The sequence below is a fragment of the Canis lupus genome, chromosome 24 (genome assembly GCF_011100685.1).
Source record: "Canis lupus familiaris isolate Mischka breed German Shepherd chromosome 24, alternate assembly UU_Cfam_GSD_1.0, whole genome shotgun sequence".
Classification (NCBI taxonomy): domain Eukaryota; kingdom Metazoa; phylum Chordata; class Mammalia; order Carnivora; family Canidae; genus Canis; species Canis lupus.
In genome coordinates this window covers 5,286,059-5,308,521 of record NC_049245.1, presented here as the reverse complement: position 1 = coordinate 5,308,521, position 22,463 = coordinate 5,286,059, and the positions used below count along the sequence as shown (strand labels likewise).

Sequence of the window (22,463 nt, the reverse complement as noted above, 5' to 3'; positions counted from 1 at the left end):
CTCAGCAGTCTTCGCCAGAGAAATGAAAACATATGTTCACACAAAGACTTGTATATGAATGTTAATTGAGGCATTATTCAGAATAGCCCCCAAATGGAAACAACTCCAGTGTCCATCAACCGATAAATGGATAAACAAATATGGTGTATACATACAATGGAACACTACACAACAATAAAAAGAAGCAAACCACTGATAAATGTTTCAACATGGATGAAACCGCCTGCATGAAAGCATTTCAAAACATTATGTTCACTGAAAGAAGCCACACACAAAAGAATACTTATTGCATGACTCCTTTTATATGAAATATCCAGAAAAGGCGAGTCTATGGAGACAGAAAGATTAGGGGTTACTTGGTGTGGATGTAGGAATGGAAGTAGCTGTAAAAATGACTACATTTCTTTTTGAAATGTTCTAGAATGGGATTGTGGTGGTGTCACACAACTTTGTAAATAGGCTACAAAATCGACTCCTAAAAAAAAAAAACAACAAACCAAGAAACAAAATCAACTCCTATACTTAATAATGGGTCAATGTTATGGTATGGAAATTATAGCACAATAAAGGTGTCATTTTTAAAAAGATTTTATCTATTTAAGAGAGAGAGCACAAGCAGAAGGAGTGGCAGGCAGAGGGAGAAGCTATGCAGGGAGCCTGATGCGGGGCTCCATCCCAGGACCTGAGCCCAAGTCAGACACTTAACTGACTGAGCCACCCAGGCACCCCTGCATTTTTTTTCTTAAAGAAGAAGAGAAAGAAGAGGAGGAGCAGAAGGAAGAAGAAACCTCAGTTCTCTTTACTTGTTGTCTGTTCCCCTTGCTGTGTTTCCCACCAAGAGCAGCTCTGCTACTCAGTGCATTGCCTAGACTCAGTCCCCAAGCCTCAGTTTATCCCGTCCCACTCCCTCCTGGCCAATCAGACCGAGTTCTGCCATTCTGTTTTCTAAATGTCTCTCCACTCTGACCCGCCCTCCTTCCCCACCCGCCCCCCACCTTTCTATCACCTTCTCTCAGCATCTCTTGCCCGAGTTGCTGTGTGAGCCTTCTCCATGTCCCACTACTCCCATCTGCCTTCCATCTTGCCACCGAGTGGTTGGACTTCTTTAAAAAAAAAAAAAAAAAAGGATGTTTTGTATGTAAATTATTAAAACACAATAGAGAATATTTTTTCAAGAAAGCAAAAAACGATTTTGTGTTCTAAAATTGCCTTCATTTGGGGGGAGTCCATTTCTTTGATTTTTAAAAAAATATTTTATTTATTTATTCATGAGACACAGAGAGAGGAGACACAGGCAGAGGGAGAAGCAGGCTCCCTGCAGGGAGCCCAATGTGGGACTGGATTCCAAGAGCCCGGGATCACGACCTGAGCGGAAGGCAGACAGACACTCACTCGCTGAGCCACCTAGGTGCCCCTCCATTTCTTTTTTAAGCACAGTGTAATCGTGATACACATGAAGTTTCGTGTCCTGAGAGCATCATTTAACGTTTTATAGCCTCACCATTTTTTCCAGTTGCTAAATGGTTTTCATGACCAATTTTCCTAGGCCCTATTTTCCCAGGCCCTCTTGTTCCTCATGAAGATGTGTGCTTTTGTCAATAACCCTGCAGGGACGTATTTGTGCTTAAGGAGTTTTTCCATGGATTGGATTAGTTTAACTTCCAGGTAGATTCCCAGACGTGGAATTTCAAGTCAAAGCATGTGAGCATCTTACTGCCACTGTCTCCTCATCAATGCGGTTCTTGATGTACTAAGGTGGCAGTCTCAGCACCCAAACTCCCAGGATTGGATATAATCACTCAAAATGTTTGGGGCTAATTTTTAAATAGGCCATACTGTGCTCGCTTAGGCAGCACATATATTAAGTAGGCCATAATTTGTTACTTAAATGGAACATTTTCCATTGTGTGTTTCCTAGTAGCACTTCTTTTAGAAACTCTTTGTGGTCTTTGTTAATCTCAAGGAAATAGGGGAATCTTGGTGCTTCTCCTTATTTATATATATATATATATATATATATATATATATATATATATATATATCTGCTCTTTCTACAACTGAAGTAGTGACTTACTGAGTATGACCAGGCTAGTCCCATCTCAGGAATTGGTGGGGAGAGTCCCCGGAAATTTTCTTTCATATTAAAGAGGGAGGTGGTGAAAGGAGGGAGGTCAAGGGCAGGGAGGGACCAAAGCAAAAACAAAACAACCCTGAGGGAGGTCTTGGGGCATTTTTTTCTAGGCCCTAAGTTGGTCCTCAACCAACCACACTACTTATTTCTGAGTCCAGGGAACAAGGACAAACTGGGCTGCTTAGCCTGATTCCCTTTCCATCTGCTCCCTTTAGGCTTTGAAGGCCACCCCCAGGAATCCAGCTTCTTTCTCTGGATCCCCTCCAGCCAGCCACAGCAGACTGCTCTTTCTGCCCACCCAGGCCGGGCCCTGTTTTGAACCTTGTGGAAATTTCAGCCTGATGTCCTAATTCTCAAGTCATTTGAATCACAGAGGCATGTGGCAGGGCTGTAAAAAGCTTGGTCTCTGGGGCACCTGGCCAACTCTGTTGCCACAGCATAAGTCTCAATCTCAGAGTCCTGAGGTCAAGCCCCACACTGGGTGTGGAGCCTACCTTAAAAAAATTAAAAATAAATAAAAATTTAAAAATAAAGATCTTCACCTCTGGACTCTGGACTGTTTGGGCTTGACTCCTGCACCTGCCACTTCTTGCTACCCGTGCCTCAGTTTCCCTATTTGTTAAAAACATGTCATTTGTTGGGGAACACCTGTGATACCATGTAGAGTATCTGGCATGCCGCCTGCTAGCTGGTGGGCACGTGATAATGGTGGCTGCCCTCAGGGCAGAGGAGGAATCCCTAGTTAAAACAGGGCTGGTAAATCCCAGGGCCGGGGTTCGTCCACAGAGGACTTGATGTAGTGGATTGGGGGTATGGCCAAGGCACAGGGATTGTTAAATGCTTCCCAGCTCTAGTGATTCTAATGGATGGCAAGGTTGAGAACCACAGGCCAGAGGGACTAACCAAGGTTGGCAATCTGTGTACCTCATCTCACACCCTCTGCACCCTCAATACAGCACCCTGGCTCTTGCTCTCAGCGCAGCCCTTGAAGGGCTTCCGGATATGAGCTTCGTCATCGCTCTTTCTGAAATGCAGAACTTCTCCAGCCCTGAAGGCCTGGCGGAGCATTTGGTGACTGACCTACTCTGACAGAAGCCAGAGAAGGACCTGCTTTCTCTTCTTTGGGGCGAAGCTGACTGTTCAGTTTCATCTTATGCTCACAACCCCCTTCCCTTTTGTCTCATAGCCTGTTCTCATCCTCCCTGCCCACCTGCAGACAGGAAATCAAACTCATTGCCTCCTGTGCTCCAAAAGTGTAAACCCTGGGAGCACCTTGGAGGATCCCAGGTGTAAACTAATGTTTGAGGAAAGCAAAGCTTTCTCCCCAAGGTTATCCGAGATTCCCTGGGGCCGGAGAAGATGAGGCCAGGAGGTGAGGTGGGGGGAAAGCTGTGAAGGTGGATTGAGCAGGATGCTTAGGCTGCAGGTAAGATAAGACCCAGCTCACAGTGGCTCAAACAACCACCACCACCAATTATTGTCATTCTAGCACAAATCCAGAGGCAACGGATCCCATGATCACATAACTTATTAGCTTATTAACTAGGTGACACTGAGCAAGTACCTTAAACTCAGTTTCTTCATCTGTGAAAAAGGATTGTGGCATGTATAGTGACTTAGCAAGACTAAAGGTCTCACCACGATCCCTGAATTGTTTTATAACCATTAGCTACTGTATTTGTCAGTCATTGCTATATAACAAATGCAAAAATCTCAGTGATCTGCAGCAAGAAGTGTTTATTTTGTATGTGTTTTCAGGTTGCTGGGAATTGGCTGGGCCACTCTAGATCTGTGTGTGCAGCTGGGTTATGCTCTGGTCAGCCCCACTTGTGTTCCTTCTGGGCTCCATGGCAACAGCATCAGGTGCTGGGGGCAAGCGCTTCTTGTGATAATGACAGAGGCACAAGACACTGGAAAAATACAAGGCCTTGGTCAGGAACCAGCACATTCTCAGTCTGGCCCCTTTGCTTTGGCCAAAGCTGGTTACATGTTCCAGCCCAATGTCAGCAGCGAAAGGAACTAACCCTAACCCATTCCAGTGGGCAGGTGTAGACAGGTGTAGACAAAAGCATCCGATTCTCAATTTCAGCTCAGGTCATGATCTCAGGGTCAGGAGATCCAGCCCTGCATTGGGCTCTCCACTGGGCGTGGAGCCTGCTTAAGATTCTCTCTCTCCCTCTGCCTCTCCCCTTCTTCATGCACTTGCAATCTCTCTCAAAAAAAGGTCACATGGTAAAGGACATGAATTATTAACAGTGTATAAATGAAACATGAATCTGTAGCTTAGATGGAAGTATTATTCTTTAACATTGTTATATTCAAAATATATTCTCATTTCCCCGACTTCTTCTTTGACCCATGGATTATTTAGAAGTAAGTCATTTAATTTCCATATCTTGTGGGAAATTTCCGTATACCTTTCTGTTATTGATTTCTAGTTGATTCTCTTGTGATCAGAGAACATGCTTAGTATCAGTGTTAAACATCTGAAGCTGATGACTGCACTGTGGTCCTATTCTTAGGACCACAAATACACATCTAGGTATTTACTTAGGGGTAAATTTCCATGGCATATGTAACTTACTCTCTAATGGTTCAGGAAGAAAATGTGTGTGGGGTGTGTGTGTGTGTGTGTATAGAGATCCCAAGCAAAAGAGAGGGCTGGGGGGGACAAAGTGAGGGATGAGGGTGAGAACATATGTGAATCATTCAGCAAATAAAAAACAAAATGAAAAGAAAAGATAAAGTAACGAGCTCCTCCCACTCCACTCCTCTAGGTGTATATCCTTCCATACCCTCTCCATGCCCTACACAAACTTATACTAATATTTATTCACTTAGATGGAATTTTGTTTTTTTATAAAAATAGGATCACTCTCTGTGTATTAATTATCATGCAGCTTGATTTTCTCCCTTAATAATACATCATAGAGAGTCCCTCCAGGTCAAAAGAGCTAGGTTTAAACACAGCTGCATAATATTCCATCGGTGTATGGAATATTTCTCCAACTGCCTCCTTAATGATGGCTACTCCAGCTATTTCCAGTTTTTTGCTGCTACACACAAGGCAGTGAAAACCATCCTTGTACACAGAACCCATTGTGCTGGTGCCGAAGCTGTGACTCACTTCTAAAACTAGAATTAGAGTCAGCACCACAAATTCTTCGTGATCCACTAAAGCTCAAAGCTGTTCAGCAGTGGGAGGAGGGCTGGTCTCCAGGGGCCATCTGCTCTCTCGTCCTGGTGCGTGCAGTCCCAGCCTCTCCCAGAGGAGAGCCAGCACGTCCTCCAGGAAGCTGGGCCCCAGAGAAACTGTAGAAACCTGCCTGCTGGCTGGTGGCAGGTGCCCCATATTTGCATGGCAGGTGAGTCTCACATTACCACGTGCTCACCACACTTCACACATCATTTCTCAGCTGGTCCATGGGTGCCTGTTAATTATGTAACTGTAAAAAGTTTTGTCTAGAAATGTTAGGCAGAGCCCAGGCTACTGTAGGTGGGGCTACATATGGTCCATAAGGAGCCTTTTGGATGCTCAGTGGTGTCAACCTCTAGCACCATTAGTTTGGTGGGAAATGTAGTTTCCACATGAGATACGAGGCCCCACACTGAGAGTAACAGTTAACATGCATGGAATGTATGTTAGCAAATTGAATTTAAATAAAAACTATTTTAAAATGAAAAATTTAAAAAAATCCATGGAATGTTGCCTTGTGCCATTCACTGAACAAAATGCTTTTACACAGACCATCTCATTTCATTTCCTCCAAAGCTCTGTGAGGTTCAAGAGGCCTAGAATCCTATTACCTGGCTTTCCTCCTGCTGCAATAGTTCTGCTTAAACCCACCCCAAAACATAGCATTTTAAAACAACCTCTAATCATTTGCTTGTGGTTTCTGTGAGTAAATAGGTTAGGTTGGGCCGTCCTCCTGGTTTTGCCTGCGTTCGTCACATGTCGGCTACGGGTCAGCCTCTGGGACTTGATTAGCTGCTGTTGTCTGCAGCGATGGGGGATTTGGAGCCACGTGGCCCCCCTATCTTCCACCCGCCAGCCTGGGCTTGTTTACATAGTGGGGCAGGAGTAAGAGAGGACATGAGGAAGAAGAGAAAGACAAAGGGGTGCCAAGGCTTGTTAGGTCAGCTCCAAATTGACACAACATCCCTTTCGCCACATTCTGTTGTCCAAAGCAAGTCACAAAGTTGGCCCATGTTGGAGGGGTGGCAAACAGACTCCACCGCTCCATGAGAAAAGCTGCAAAGTCACATGGCAAATGATCTGGATACAGGTGGAGTGGAGGTTGGTGGGTAGTTAGGTAATTAACCTCAGTGGCTTTTGCAGGTCAGAAGAGTGAGGAACCTAGAAGTTTCTTAAATTGCCAAGCTCGCAAAGCCAGCAAGTGGTGGATGTGAGCCTCGGCAGTCAGACACCAGTGACCACATTTTCAACCTGCCACCCCTCTCGGCACCTGGGAAGACTTCCTGACTATGAAGACAGGCCTCAAGGATGTCATCCTCTCAGGAAACACCCAGCACATGTGGTCAACCTCAAGATGAAAATCATTTCAAAAAGACCCTTTGCTCTCTGCAGGAGGGACAGAGGTTGGAGGTGATGTGCTGGTGGGCTTGTGGATGGGTGACTCCGTAGATGGTCGGGGACCAGAGTGTGTGCGCGATTGGAGGCTGGGTGGATAGCTGGTCGGCAGGTACATCATGTGGTGGGTTCAGGACCATGCAACCTCATCTCCACTTGGGTTCTACTAAAGTTGAGGGGCAGGAAAGAAAGAAATCAGAGCCTCCAGGTGGCCTTTCCTGGGGGTTCCAGCTGAGGGCCTGAGGTCTGAGATCTACACTGGGATGAGATAGCCTTTACAATCAAAGAGACATGAGAAACTGGTCGTCTGAGCTGGGGCCAGCGAGTACAGAGCCTGCCTTCCTTTGGAGGAGGGAGTGCCTAGCCAATTTTTGAAGGTATTTGTTCAGTCCCAAGGCTTGGGCTGATCATTTTCCATGTCTTTTTTTTTTTTTTTTTTTTTTTAGGACTTATTTATTTTTGAGAGAGAGAGAGAGTCAGAGAGATCCTGAGTGAGCAGTGGGAGGGGTTAGAGAGAGAGAGAGAGAGAGAAAATCTTAAGCAGACTCCCCACTGAGCGCAGAGCCTATCTAGGGGCTTGTTCCCACGACCCTGAGGTCATGACCTGAGCCAAAATCAAGAGCCAGCTCTTCAACTAACTGAACCACCCAGGCATGCCTCCATGTTTCTTTTAAATTTTTCTTTTAAATGTGTATATTTTACTGAGTCAGCTTGATGATTTTTTTTTTTTAACCTAGGTACAGCAGACGTCTAGATAAAGGTTTCTTGTGCCTGTCCTACTCAGTATGATCCAAGATCACCACCTTTCTCACCTTTATCCCATAGGTGAGTTTACTGGTCACTGACTGCCTTAGAAATGGAATCATATTGAATCCCAGGCTTTCCTGTGTTCACATTTGTTCATTTGCAGGGCTGGAGGAACATGAGGGTAGAACTAGGTCTTAATCACCTCTGGCCATTCCCTCCCCCAACGCTAATGCAGAGCATGGTTCACGGAGGACGGGCCCTCCATGAAGGCCACCCTGCCTCTCTACAGCACATGCTGAAGGGTAAGCGCACACACTGCTTGCATTCCAATCCTGACATTCACTTACCGCTGTGTGACCTTGGGTAGGTGACCTCACCTCTATACCCAACCGAGGAGAACAATAGCCCTTGCCTTTTCAGGTTATGGTGATAATTAAGTGCATCAATATTTATAAAGCTCTTCCAAATGTCTGGAGCATAATGAGGCTATTTCAGTGTTTGTTAAATGAAAACATGAAGATATGTCTATATTTCCCAACTCAGCAGCTAAAGGCTTCTTTTTAAACTACCATCTCCTGAGTCACAGTTCAGCAAACTATGCCTTTGTGCCACAAGATTTTGTAAATAAAGTTTTATTGGCATATGGCCACATCCATTGCTTTGTGTATTGTTTATGACTCCTTTTACACCTACAATGACAGAGTCGAGAGGTTGCAGCAGACAATATAGCCCACAACGTCTAAAACATTTACTATCTGGCCTTTTCCAGGAGAAGTTTACCAACCTACCCTTGCTCTGGGTTTTCTAAACCCTCCCCCAACAAGGCCAGGTCGTAGCTTTAATGCAAACTGCTTTGGCCTGAGGGGAAAATGGTTTCTACGGATATGGTGGCACCTTTATGCACCTCCAGTATTCTCTCTGTGTGAAAGCCCCTTGACTTCTGAGAGTTTCCTTGGCCTTCATCCTGGTCCTCAAGAACTGAGCCTTTGGAAGCCTTTTGTTTGGGGATGTGGGGTGGGTTTGAACGCATAATCTCCCAGAGTGGAACAGGTGAGAAGAGAGCAGACACGCCCTCTGGGAAGGAAAGGCCCACACAGAGAGACAGCCAGCCCCTCCCCACCACAAGGGCCACAGTCACAAAACAGTTCTGTTTGAAGTAGGTTATTAAGTGTTGGCCTTAGGGCTGAGCTCTGGCAAGCCTGACATTTCTTCTAGGCTTTCCACCAAGCTTGCATTGGAGATTACTCAGGAAGGCGCCAGGGAGGAGATAATGAGATGCAATTTATTATATAAACCTGGGGCTATGTTAGCAGGCGGTAGAGTTTACGGTGGGCATTGCCCAGGGCCTTGCAGAGAGTTGCTGTGATGTTATTCCTGGCAACACACCCACCCACACTTCATAAAATCACTTAACAGACCACTGCCTTTGCACACTCACTCACAAATTTGCCCCATTTTCTAAGACCTATTGCCAACTGAAAAACAAAACAAAACAAAACAGCAAGAAGGTGACACGTACTTGAGGGGAGGCATGCAGTGGGGGGAAGGATAGAAGACCTTAGTGTGTCTATAGGCAAAATCCAGTCAAATATCAATGCGTGGGAAGGAGCATATGTTGCAACAATTTTTCTGGGAAGCAAATTGGCAAAATGCATAAAGAACTTTAAAATAAAAAAAAAAAAAAAAAAAAAAAAAAAAAGGAACTTTAAAATAGTCATGGCCTTTGACCAAATCAGCCCAATTAGACTAATGAAAAGACCTTTCTGTTAGTCAGCCACCACTGCAATTCCGCTGCATAACAAACTACTCCCAAACTCGGTGATTTATAGTGATAAATAGTTTTCTTGTACATGGGTCTCAAGAACCGTGAAGGATCAGAGGTTTTATCCTCTGCCCAAGTTAAGTTTGCCTTGGACGGGCCCCACCAGCAGTGATCAGGAGAATGGAGGCAGTGTCCTCAGAAATTCATCCTCAGGGATCAGAGGTGTCACAGAAGGATTTTGATGAGCTCATCTTCATATTAAATTTAATACACCTTCACTCCAAATATTGATTACTGGAAGACTAAAGGAAGCAGTCTAGAACACGGGAGACATAACTTTTGGCATGTTTCTGCCACTAAATCTCAGGGGGTGATGGTGGGATGGTCATGGGACCGCCATTCCTCTGCTTGTAAAGTGGAAATAATCCTTATGCTATTCCTCAATCTCTGGGAAGACGTCGGGATGATATGGGTCAAGCAAGGACTCTCAGAAGGAGAGGCCAGTCCAAGCTCTGTGCCCCTCTGGCTCCAGAGCAAATACCTTGGAACAAGGCACCTTAATCAGTACACACCCAGGAGGGATGGAAGGGGACCAGGAATCTGCAGAATGTCACCCATGAGGGGCGCTTGGTTTCTTTTGTTTGTGTTTTCCACAGTGCCTAGAACCGTGCCTGATATATAATGAGCTCAAAAAGAATTTTTGAATCAGTGAATAATTTCTGATATTTATCCTCAAAATGCAAATGAGGAAATGAAGACCCAAAGCTTTTCTTCCTCATTTTTTCCTGAGCCCATCCCCTCAGTCTATCCTGTGCCCCTGATTCTCTGGGTCAGGCTCTGCTTCAGGCAACCTTATGGAAGATAGCATTTACCCCACTGATAGTTTTCAAGGAGCTCACATCTGCATTTCTCTGTCTGATATGCCCAGCCTCCCTGTGAGGGTCCATTGATTTAGCCTCATCTTAAACACTCATAGCACCTTGCTAGGGACATAGTCACGACTCAGTAAATGTTAATTGACCTACTTTTTTTTTTTTTTTTTTTGGTCTTCTTTCCCATGCTTACCCAATCATCAAGCTACATTAATTAATCTTTGCATATTCCAACTTTTTTTTTCAGTGAAACTAAAGCTGTAAATTCCTCAATTAATGTTTGTTAGACACTTATAGGCTTTCTAGCAATGCCTCAGCTACCATATAAGAGGGCAAATCCAGGGAGACATAGCCACAAAATTTGATTTATTTTATTTTTAATTTTTTAAGATTTTATTTATTTATTCATGAGAGACACAGAGAGAGAGAGGCAGAGACACAGGCAGAGGGAGAATAAGGCTCCCTGCAGGGAGCCTGATGCAGGACTCAATCCCAGGACTCCAGGATCATGCCTTGAGCTAAAGGTAGATGCTCAATCACTGAGCCACCCAGGCCTCCCTGATTTATTTTATATAAGTCAAGTAGGTCTAAGAAATATCAGCAAACATTTTTGCTAGTCATTTCCAAAACCAGATATATCACAGACATGCCATTTGATTTTGAAGAGCACTAATAAACCCCCCAAAATAGTGCCAACAGGCTAGATGATAATTGCTGTTCTTGCTGACTTTTTCTTGCCTGCAAGCTGGCTTCCCCAAGCTGGCTCTCTAAGTTCAATTTTTTATCTCAAGTTATTAACTTTTCCTTTATATGGATCATACATAAGTATTTTTCTATACAGTAACAACTTACAAATTACTGTTTCATTCAACTACTAAATGAGTAACTTCTGAAGACTTCACTTTCCTTGTTTGAGACTTGAGTCCATCCTGATGCTGACTTCATAAACATTGTCATGGATAGTCATGTTACCACCAGAATTAGAGTTCACAACCCTAAGTTTGAGGCTCACTGGCCTGAGGAATTGCCTAGAAAATCTAAGATTCTAAATTGTAATTCTAATAAAATATATTGTTAAATCAAAAAAATGCAAGAAAAGAGAAACTAAGGAGCAAACACCAGATAAGACAAATAAAGAACAAGTGGCAAAATGGTAGATTAAAATCTGGCAATATCAATAATTACATTAAATATAAATGAATCAAATACTTCAATGTTTAACCAACTGAGCCACCCAGGCACTCTGATTTCAGTACATTTTTCTCATTTAGCTTCCAGTTTCTGAGAAATAAAGACAGGGACACCTGGGTGGCTCAGTCAGTTAAGCATCTGCCTCTAGCTCAAGTCCTGATTCCAGGGTCCTGGATTGAGCCCCATGTTGGGCTTCCTGCTCAGCAAGGAGTCTGCTTTTCCCTTTGCCTCTGCCTCTCCCCCCAGCTCATGCTGGCATGCACTCTCTCTCTCTCTCATAAATAAATAAATAAATAAATAAATAAATAAATAAATAAATAAATAAATTCAATCTTTAAAAAAGAAATGAAAACATAAAAGATTATAGAGATATAAAGAAATACAAGAGTTCTCTTACAGTTCTTTTATATTCTTTTTTAAAAAGTAAAACAATACTTCCTTGATAACAAACTCTCTCATTGGGAAAATAAGATCTATCCCAAAAGTTCCAAGTTCAAGTCCATAGTAAACTTAGCATGATCCTAGGATCCTATTCTTGCTATGCAGCTTCCTATCAGCTAACAGAACAATAACAACAAAAAATTAGTTTCAAGGACCCAGAAAGTGAGTGTTATCTTTGCATCACCTGGGAGAGAGTTCTCAAACCTCAGTCTTCATGTTTTTTTGTTGCTTTGCTTTTTGTTGAACACCCTCTGGCTGTTCTGCTGGCTCCCATGGGAAATGTGCTTGGCAGTGCCCTCTCTCATGCTTCTGACAATTTTACTGTGCATAGAGGCAGAGCTGCAGGCTGAGGATCCCAATGACTGAGATTAAACCAACCATTCATTATCTTCTTCATCCCTGCCTGTAAAATAAGGAAACCTCCTCAGTGACAGGTCCTAGCTGAGGGTGATGTTTCCTGGATCATATATATTTTTCTTAGCTGGATGCCAGAGCTAAAAAATCCAAAGAACACTTGCAGGGAAAAGTCCCTATGTTTGCTTGCTTTGCTTTCTAATTCTTTCTCATCAAGATTTGAAGTGTCAGGGTTGAGAATAAGCAAATCCAACAACAACCAGGAAAATCAGCTGGTGAGGTGCATTGGCTGGGCCTGCAGGTTAGAAGGCCCTCCAGAAGTGGTGACTTTCTGACTCTTGTTTGCATCCTTAGTGTGTCGTTCCTCTTTTTCCTTACCTTTCCCATTCTGGCTTCGCAACAAAGGCCCAGAATTGAGGGCTGTTCTGAGTGTAGGTCCCAAGATAAGCAGAGATGTGATCTAACCATTTTCTCTATATCCTAAGGAAAGAGAAATATCAATTCAGATTCATGGATAACTCTTCTGAGGCAAAGAAAGAAAAATGCTGGTGTGGAACATGCATTCTTGGAGCTGTTATGTTATGACCCATGGTGTTTCGTGCACTGCTCTAGATGTTACTTAAATGGCCAAACAACAAAATAAAACCACAGTATCTAAACTAATTACAGTTTCTAAATGGTGGTGATATTGAGGTCTGGGATATTATTTGAGTTCTATCATGCAAATATAAATAAATATGTTTTGTTTAATTAGACAGCAGTATTATTTATTTTTCTATCCCAGGACCGGGGCAGGGAAAATCCAAGATGAGCCTGAAGCATCATGGGGACCATTAGATAAAGAAAAATTTGGAGAAGATGGGGACATGTCAAAAGGCATAGGAACCAATTTGAAAAAGTTCCTAATGACCAAAGCTGAAATAATAACAAAATAAATAACAAGATAAATAACAGTAATGTTGGACTATAACCTGTAGAATAAAATAAGCATCCATGGGTACATATTGATATAAGCAACTGAGTTTTAAAAATCAGTAAATAAGGATGCCTGGACAGCTCAGTGGTTGAGTGTCTGCCTTTGGCTCAGGTCATGATCCCAGGGTCCTAGGATCAAGTCCCACATTGGGCTCCCCACAGGGAACCTGCTTCTCCCTCTGCCTATGCTCTGTCTCTCTCTGTGTGTCTCTCATGAATAAATAAATAAAATCCTAAAAAAATAAAAATAATAAAAATCACTAAATAAGTAAATAAGAGAGAAAGAACAGCTCTTCCTTATAGAAGAATTCTAATTAATACATGTAGAAGGTATGAGGAAAACAGAAAACCACCATGAGATAGCTACTGTGACAACTATCTGAGGGACCAATGAATGCTAAAACCAGTCAGCAAAACTCTGAGGAAAAACAGGGTATTTGCAGTCTTCAGTATCCCTGCCAAGATGTTCATTAATTCCAAACAGGAAATAGTGATTTTACAGTGAACAAATCCAGTAAATGCCAGTTTGATCAAGAGATCAAAAGGAACATTACCCTTAAGAGGATATGTCAGCATGATGTCCCCCAGGTCAAGGCACCAGGGAAGGCACAATGACACCAGCAGTAGGTATCACCTCCAGCTGATCCCGATACAAACCCAAATTAAGGAATATGCTACTAAATAACTGATCTGTATTTCTCAATAATGTCAAAGTCAGGGAAGACAAGGAGAGACTGAAGAACTGCCACAGACTTGAGGAGTTGAGGATATGGGACATGCAGATGCAAAAGTGGGGAAACTGCTCAAGTTCAAATAATGTCTGCAGTTGGTTAATAGTATTGTACCAATATCAATTTCTTAAATTTGATACAGTTATGTAAGGTGTTACTGTTAGGGGAAGCTGGGAGAATGTAAATGGAAACTCTGTTGTTTTTGCAACTTTTCTCCAAATCTAGAATATATATATATATATATATATATTTTTTTTTTTTTTTTTTTTTTTTTTTTAATAAAAGGACAGAATAAGGGGCACCTGGCAGCTCAGTTGGCTAAGCATTTTACTCTTGGTTTCGGCTCAGGTCGTGATCTCAGGGTTGTGAGATCAAGCCCCAGCCAGACTCCATGCTCAGCGGTGATCTGCTTGAGATTCTCTCTCCCTCTCTCTCTGCCCCTTCCCTTCACTCACATGAGTATGCTCTTTCTCTCTCTAAAATAAAGAAATAAATCTTTAAAAAAATTTTTCTATAAAAAAGGACAGAATACATTTGAAAGCAGGTCACTTTTATGCTCCACAAAGAGTTTACCTTTAAAGTTCAGAATGATCTGGTTTCATAGACACTTATGGACTTAGGGTGTGTAGAGAGAAGTAGACTTGTGCGTCTATGGAGAAAGAATCAAAAATCAACTGTCAAGGTAACTGAGATTTCCTTCTTGCTTTGCTCCTTGATGACTCAGTATTAATAGGTTGTGGTTTCCCAGGTTTGTACAAATGAACTCCTAGATCATATTACGAATAATCACAATTCTTTGCATGGGGTAATGTAGCTCATATGATACTTTGTTCTAAAACATAAAGCAAGTACAAAAACTAGTTGGTGTGAATGTTGTTGACTTGAAATCAAATATTGTGTTTACCCTATGACTTCTCTGGCCTCCTGTTGAGCACCAGTGTCCTCAGAGCAGATCTAGAAAGACTATATCCCTTAATACAAGGCTTTGGTAATAGGGATCCAACTGATGGGAAAGAAAACAGGAAAAAAGGGATATTCCCATTCTGACTAAACTCTCAGGACTTTCTGAGACTAAAAATAAAATTTCAAGTAACCAGAAAGGTTTGCAGGTCATCCTGGTTATGAAAATCACAGCAACCAACAATTGCTAGGAAGTTTGGATGGTGCCTTTTGTATTGATTGCATCAATGAAACAGCTGAAAAGAGCAGAATATTCTCTATTTCTACTTTTTAAAAAAAAAAGTTTTTATTTTTTTTTTTTTTTTTTTTTTTTTTTTTTTAGTTTTTATTTTTTTTAGGTAATCTCTACACATAACATGGGGCTTGAACTCATAACCCTGAGATCAGGAGTTGCATGCTTTACCAACCAGGCCAGCCAGGCACCCCTACTTCTATTTTTTGTGTGTTTTAAAAAGAAACATGTATTGGGGTACTTGTGTGGCTCAGTCAGTTAAGCATCCAAGTGCTGATTTCAGTTTGGGTCATGATCTCAGGGTCTTGAGATTGAGTCCCATGTTGGGATTCTTTCCCTCTCCCTCTGTCCCTTCACCCCCACTCTCATGCACTCTCTCTCAAAAATAAATACATACATACATACATACATACATACAATAGTTTGTTTTTTTAAAAAAGAAAAAGTGCATTTTTAATTTGAATTCAATTAATTAACATATAATGTATTATTAGTTTCAGAAGTAGAAGTCACTGATTCATCAGTCTTATATAACACCCAGTGCTCATTACATATGTGCCATCCTTAATGTCCATCACCCAGTTACCCTAGCCCCTAACCCCCTCCCCTCCAGTACCCTTAGTTTGTTTCCTATGATTAAGAGTTTCTTATGGTTTGTCTCCCTCTCTGATTTAATGTTTTATTTTTTTCCTCTTTCCCCTACAATTCTCTGAAACATGTATTTTCAAGAAAATTGTATTATTAACAACAGGGGCTATATGTTCTTTCTTAATCTATGAAGAATAACACTGGTCGAGTAGGGAAAAAATGGCTCCAGCCAGGACCACCATGAACATTGTGCATATTGTGCAAGGCAAAAAAGGCACCCAGTGGGGCTGAAATCCATCCATAGTTGCATTACTATGCACCTATATCCACCTAAAGGAAAGGATGCTTTTTCCTAATTACACAAAGGTGCTGATTAGGCTAGTGTTAGCTTAACAGTATCTGTGACCATTGAGGGAAATAGATTGGGAAATACATGTTTGTCATGGCAAAAGGGGTTTTGATGACCTATAACTATTGAAAATTCTTTACTATTTTATGGTAGATATTCCTTTCTAAATTTCTTGTTCTTGTTGAGAAAATGAAGCTCTCTGCCATCCCACTATCACCACCTGTGTATCCTTCAGAAATTTCCTATATACATACAAATATATATATGTATGTGTGTATACACACACGTACACATACATGTATATTAATTAACACAATTGGCAGCTCACTATTATATCCTTTGCTTTTTTTTATCCTTTGCTTTTCAAAAAACATTTAAATATATCCTTTTTATTATTCTCTTTTTCTCTTTTTAAAGATTTTATTTATTTATTCATGATAGACACAGAGAGAGAGGCAGAGACATAGGTAGAGGGAGAAGCAGGTTTCATGCAGGGAGCCCAATGCAGGACTCGATCCCCGGACTCCAGAAACACGCCCTGGGCTAAAGGCAGGTGCTAAACCGTTGAGCCACCCAGGCATCCCACCTTTTCATTATTCTGATAAAATATACATAATATAAAACTTACCATTTTAACCATTTTGAAGTATACAATTCAATGGCATTAAACACATTCATATTGTTGTCCAACCCTAACCACCATCTATGTTCACAGCTCTTTCATCATCCCAGACTGAAATTGTCCCCATTAAACAATAACTCCCCACATCCCCATCCTCCTAGTCTCTGCTGACCGCCATATTACTTTCTGTCTCTATGAATTTAACTATTCCAGATACCTCACATAAGTGAAATTGTAAACAATTTGTCCTTTGGTCTCTGTCTTATTTCACTTAGCATAATGTCCTCAAGGTTCATCTATGGTGTAGTGTGTATCAGAATATCATTGATTGTCAGGTTGAATAATATTCCACTGTGTGCATATACCACACCCTATTTATCCATTCATCTGTCAGTGGACACTTGGTTTGCTTCGACATTTTTGGGTATTGTGAATTATGCTGCTGTGAACACAGGTATACAAGTATCTCCTCAAGACCCTGCTTCCAATTCTTTTGGGTGTGTCCAGAAACAGAATTGCTGGATCATATGGTAATTTTATTTGTAAGTTTTTGAGGAATGACCATAGTGCTTTCCAGAAGTTGCACCATTTTAGATTCCCAACAGTGCACAAGGGTTCTAATTTCTTCACAACCTTGCTAATACCTGTTATTTCTGTTGTTGTTTTTTTTAAATAGTAGCTATCTTTATAGCTGTGAGATGGTATGTCATTGTAGTTTTGATTGTATTTCCATAATAATTAGTGATATTGAACATTGTTTCATGCGCTTATTGGCTATTTGTATATCTTCTTCGGAGAAATGCTTTCCCTGCATTATCTGTTGAAAAGACTGTCCTTTCCCAGGGTGCCTGGGTTAAGTGTCCAACTCTTGATTTCAGGTCAGGTCATGATTTTGGGGTCTTGAGATCGAGTCCCATGTTTGGCTCCGGGCTTGGCACAGAGTCTGCTAGAGATTCTCTCTCTCCTTGTCCCCTTACCCCTCCCCTACTTGCATGCTCTTGTTCTCTAAATAGATAAATAAAATCTTTAAAAAAAAAAAAAAAAAAAGACTGCCCTCTCTATATAATAAGGTCTCGGCACCTTGGTTGAAAATCATTTGACCCTACACATGAGGGTTTATTTCTGAGCTTTGTATTTTATTCCATTGGTCTATATGTCTTTCTGCTGTATCATACAGTCTGGATTAGCATAGCTTTGTAGAGAGTTCTGAAATCATGAAGCTTTCAAGCCCTCCAACTTTGGTTTCAAACAATTTCAAGATGGTTTTAGCTATTTGGAGTCCCTTGAGATGTAAGGGTAGATTTTTGTATTTCCACAGAAAATGTCATGGGATTTTGATAGGGATTACATTGACTCTATCACTTTGGGTAATATTAACATTTTAACAATAATTAAGTCTTGCCATCTATGAAAACAGAATGTCTTTCCATTTATTCATGTCTTCTTTAATTTTTTTTAGAAATATTTTGTACTAAAAAAAAGAAATATTTTGTACTTTTCATTGTGGATGTTCTTCATCTCCTTGGTTAAGGTAATTCCTAGGTATTTAATTTTTTTGATGCTACTGTTAATGGAATTATTCTCCTCATTTCCTTTTCAAGTTGTTTTTTGTTCGTGTACAAAAATGCAACTGACATTTGCATGTTGATTTTGTATCCTGCTCCATCTCTTGCTTTTTAGTTTTTTAGGGTTTTTTTTTTTTTTTTTTTTGGACAAACATCTTTAGATAAGAAATCAAATAAATAGATGGGGTAAAAAAATATGGTAGCAACTTCACACAAGGGTATGAGACCAAACTTAGAATTACTTGCTCAAGCTATTCAGAATGGAACAGAATTCTTTAAGTGTTCACAATTAGCACAGAAAATATCTGGTTATAGTACTTGTTTTTAAATAGACATTTACTAGTTTACAGTAGGATCCCCCTTGTTACAGGAGACCACTCCCCACCCCCTTGGTATACAGCCTGAAAAGCTAGGAATGCAAATGTTAATGTAATATAAACTTTTATTTACAATTCCAGAATTACAACTTCATATAGTATAACTATGAACAAGTTCACTTACCTTTGGTTTACTGTCTGAGGGAAAGGTAATATAAGAACATAACCTGTCACTTTGGTCTCAGCCTCCCTTTTTAAAAAACATGGATCCAGGATTATAGATTTATAGCAGAATTACTATTCCCAGTCTTTGACAGAAGCTGGGATATGGCATTTGGCACAGCAAAAGCTATTTGCTTTGGCTTCTTGGATAGTGCTATGTATACTGCCTAAATGGTTTCATTACAACATCTCTAGATGTATAGAAGCCCATGTACATGCATCAACCTCATTCCCTTCTGCAGAAACTTTTACTTTTAAATCTGTCTACCAAAATCTTGACAATGACATTGGTTCCAGATTTTGACATCAAGATCAAGCTATCTGAACGAGTAAATTCAAAAGTTCATTCTTAATTTTTAGAATTTTCAGGGTTATAAAGAGTTTATAAATAACACTATTCACAAGCAAATAATACTGACCTGTTGATAATCATAAGAAACTGAATATATTGTTTTGAAAAACATAAGGAATTTCATTAGGTTTAGATAAATTCAGATTACAAATAAAACTTTTCCAGACTATTTAATCAAGGTACTTAAAATGTACACATTCTGAGAACACCCCATTATAGTGACATTATTTCTGAATTTTTCTGCATTCAACTTAAAAGGTGTTCTTCCCAAGAAACTGTATTTTTCTGTCAAATGAGCTTGATTAGATAGGCGAATTAGGTTCATAAAATGGATTTATTAGGACGCCTGGGTAGCTCAGTGGTTGAGCATCTGCCTTCAGCTCAAGGAATGATCCTGGAGTCCCGGGATCGAGCCCCGCATCAGGTTCTCTGCAGGGAAACTGCTTCTCCCTCTGCCTATGTCTCTGCCTCTCTGTGTGTGTGTGTGTGTCTCATGAATAAACAAATAAATCTTTTTAAAAAAAGGATTTACTGCAAACTTTATGTATAAATCATAGACATCAGTATAGAAGTTCATTATTTCATCTTCTTGCCTTATGTCACAAAGCATAATAAATCTCATCTGACCTGCAGTAACAAATGCTGAAACAAACCACTCATTGAACTTGTTCACAGTCTTCAAGTACACATTGACAGCCATGTGTACTCATCTATGAGGTTGAGAAGAGCATGAGCTATGAGTTGGTTCAGATGACCATGATTGTCTTTGTTTGTTTTTTTTTTTTTTTTTTTTTTTTTTTCATGATTGTCTTTGGATTCTGCTTTTCTAGCTGGCAAAATTCCATTTCAAAAACTGGATTATCATGGTGGCCAAAAATTATGAAGGAGAAGCTTCCAGACATTTTCTTCAATATATAGCTCCTGTAGGGAGAAGCCAGCAATAGAAACAGCCAGTCACTTCCCTCCATCCCTTGCTTTTTAAAATATATGCATTGAGACTTTTTCACACAACCAATATTTAGACATACCTCTTCATACCTTGGATAGCTTTTCATTATGTGGATATTCTAGGCCAGAGACCAAACCCTGCCAGTTTTCACACCTGAGCTGAGAATAGTTTTAAAGTAGTACCTTCATAATAACTTCTATTCTGACTTTAGGCCCACAAAGCCTAAAATACCATCTGACCTTTTAGGAAAAAAATTGTTAATTCTTATTCTAAAATTCTACAGTCGGCCAGTAGCCTACTGAAAGGCCATTTGGAACTGTTTTCAATCCTCTAAATTTCTATCAATAAGAGGGTATGGTATGGGTAAGGGAATTCACATAGTCAGAGCTAGTGTTAGGACTAGAATGCGTGCTAAAATGAATATAGACATAGAGGATGTTGAGTGTCGTAAGGGCTGTTTGGTGAGAAGTTTTACGGGGTCTGAGTTGGGTTGTAGAAGACCATAGGGGGCCTACCGTATTAGTTGCTTTACGAAGTTGTGTATATCCTAATACTTTTTGTTCTCCTAGTGTTAAGGAGCCCCTGGTGAGAAGGATTGGTATGATGAGTGAAAGGATGTTAAGTATAAACATCATATTAGGGAGAACAATTGAACCTCTGGGAATAAAGGTTTAAGTTTTAAGCAATTACCGGGCTCTGCCACCCTAACAAGCCCTTCTCTCGAGCATAAATTAAGATAAACAAGTTAGATTAAGATAATATTATCTGTTAGTTTTAAGGCACTTTAATAAAGTGGGCCTTATTTCTCTTGTCTTTCTGTTCTGGGAGAAATTATTTAGTAGATAGAAATGGACCTGGATTACTCTGGTCTGAATTCAGATCACGTAGGACTTTAATCGTTGAGCAAATGAACACTTAACAGCTGCTGCACCATTAGGATGTCCTGATTCAAACATTGAGGTCGTAAACCCCATTGTCGAAATGAACTCTCAAGTAGGATTACACTGTTATTCCTAGGGTAACTTGTTCCATTGATCAAAATTTTTGGATCAATAAATGATAAGATATTTTGACTTGTAAGTCTAGATTTTTATCACTCAGAGTTTATTTTGTTCCCTCAGGTCACCCCAACCTAAATTGCTAGCCCATAATAGAAAATTGTTATCCCTGATCAGTTGAATTAAGTCAATCTATTTGGGTTAGTTAATTAAAGCTCCATAGGGTCTTCTCATATTATTATTTTATCCTTGCCTCTTCACGGGAAGGACAATTTCACTGATTGGAAGTAAGAGACAGTTAAACCCTCATGTGGCCATTTATACGAGTCCTTATTTAGAGAACAAACACTTATGCTACCTTTGCATGGTCAGGATACTGTGACCCTTTAACAAATGTCACTGGGCAGGCAGTGCTTCTGATACTGGAAATGCTGGAGGTGATGTTTTGGCAAAGAGGGATGGTTTATGTTTGCCAAATTCCTTTTACTTCTTTTAATCTTTCCTTAGTCAAATACCAGTGTTGAATTAACAATGAGTTTGATAAGCGTTTTATTGTTGGATTAGTTTTATCTTGTCATTAACTATCAGTGGTTATCTGTTCTGATGTAAGCTTATGCAAGAAGAAATAATTGTTACTCATGTTAGTATTATTGTTTCTATTATTAAATAGATTAACCTAGTATCATGTTAGGAGCTGGCTAAATATTTTTGGTATTAAATTAGGTTCATTGTTGAGCTTTCTTAATTGATGGCTGCTTTTAAGCCTACTGTGGTATTATTTATTCTTACTCTCTAAACAAGGTTGTATCCTTTTTTCTGGAAATCTGTACCCTTTTAGATTACATTTTAAACTTACATTAGAATTTTAGGATTTTTTAGGTAAGTTTAAAGTTGAACTGAAATTCTGTTCTGGGTAACCAGCTATTGCCAGGCTTGTTAGGCTTTTCACCTCTATCTATAAATCTTCTCACTGTTTTGCAACCTAGATGAGTTCATCCCAGTGGATTGTTCATAGGTAGCTCATCTGGTTTCGGAGGGTTTAGCTTAAGTTCTCTGTTAAATTATTCTAGTAATAATAGTAATTCATTATGCAAAAGGTAAAAGGGATAATCTGTGCTGTTTATGACTTTTAAGATTTCTTTCACCATTCCCTTATGGTACTTTCTCTATAGCTCCAATTAAATTTTCTATCTCCTATACTTTTATAATGTAACTGCATGTTTTGTTTGGTTATCTTATGAGAATTTTATTTGTAATTGTCTGGGCTAGCCTTAGTTCAAAGTGGTCATTCCTACATGAAACCTTCTGGGTGTGAGGTGCCTGGGTGGCTCCTGCAGTTAAGCATCTTCCTTCAGCTCAGGTCATGATCCCGGGGTCTTGGGATGGAGCTCTGCATCGGGCTCCCTGCTCAGTGGGGAGCTTGCTTCTCCCTCTCCTGTTGCCCCTGTTTGTTCTCTCTCTTTAAAAACAAAACAAAACAAAAAAAGAAATCTGGGTGTAAGCCAGATGCTTCA

The 22,463-nt window shown here is 40.4% G+C and overlaps 1 pseudogene; it reads right to left on the bottom strand.

Moving 5' to 3' along the window:
* Positions 1-19,253: 19,253 nt before the first annotated feature.
* On the bottom strand, positions 19,254-19,916 carry LOC100688472 (annotated as a pseudogene).
* Positions 19,917-22,463: the final 2,547 nt, after the last annotated feature.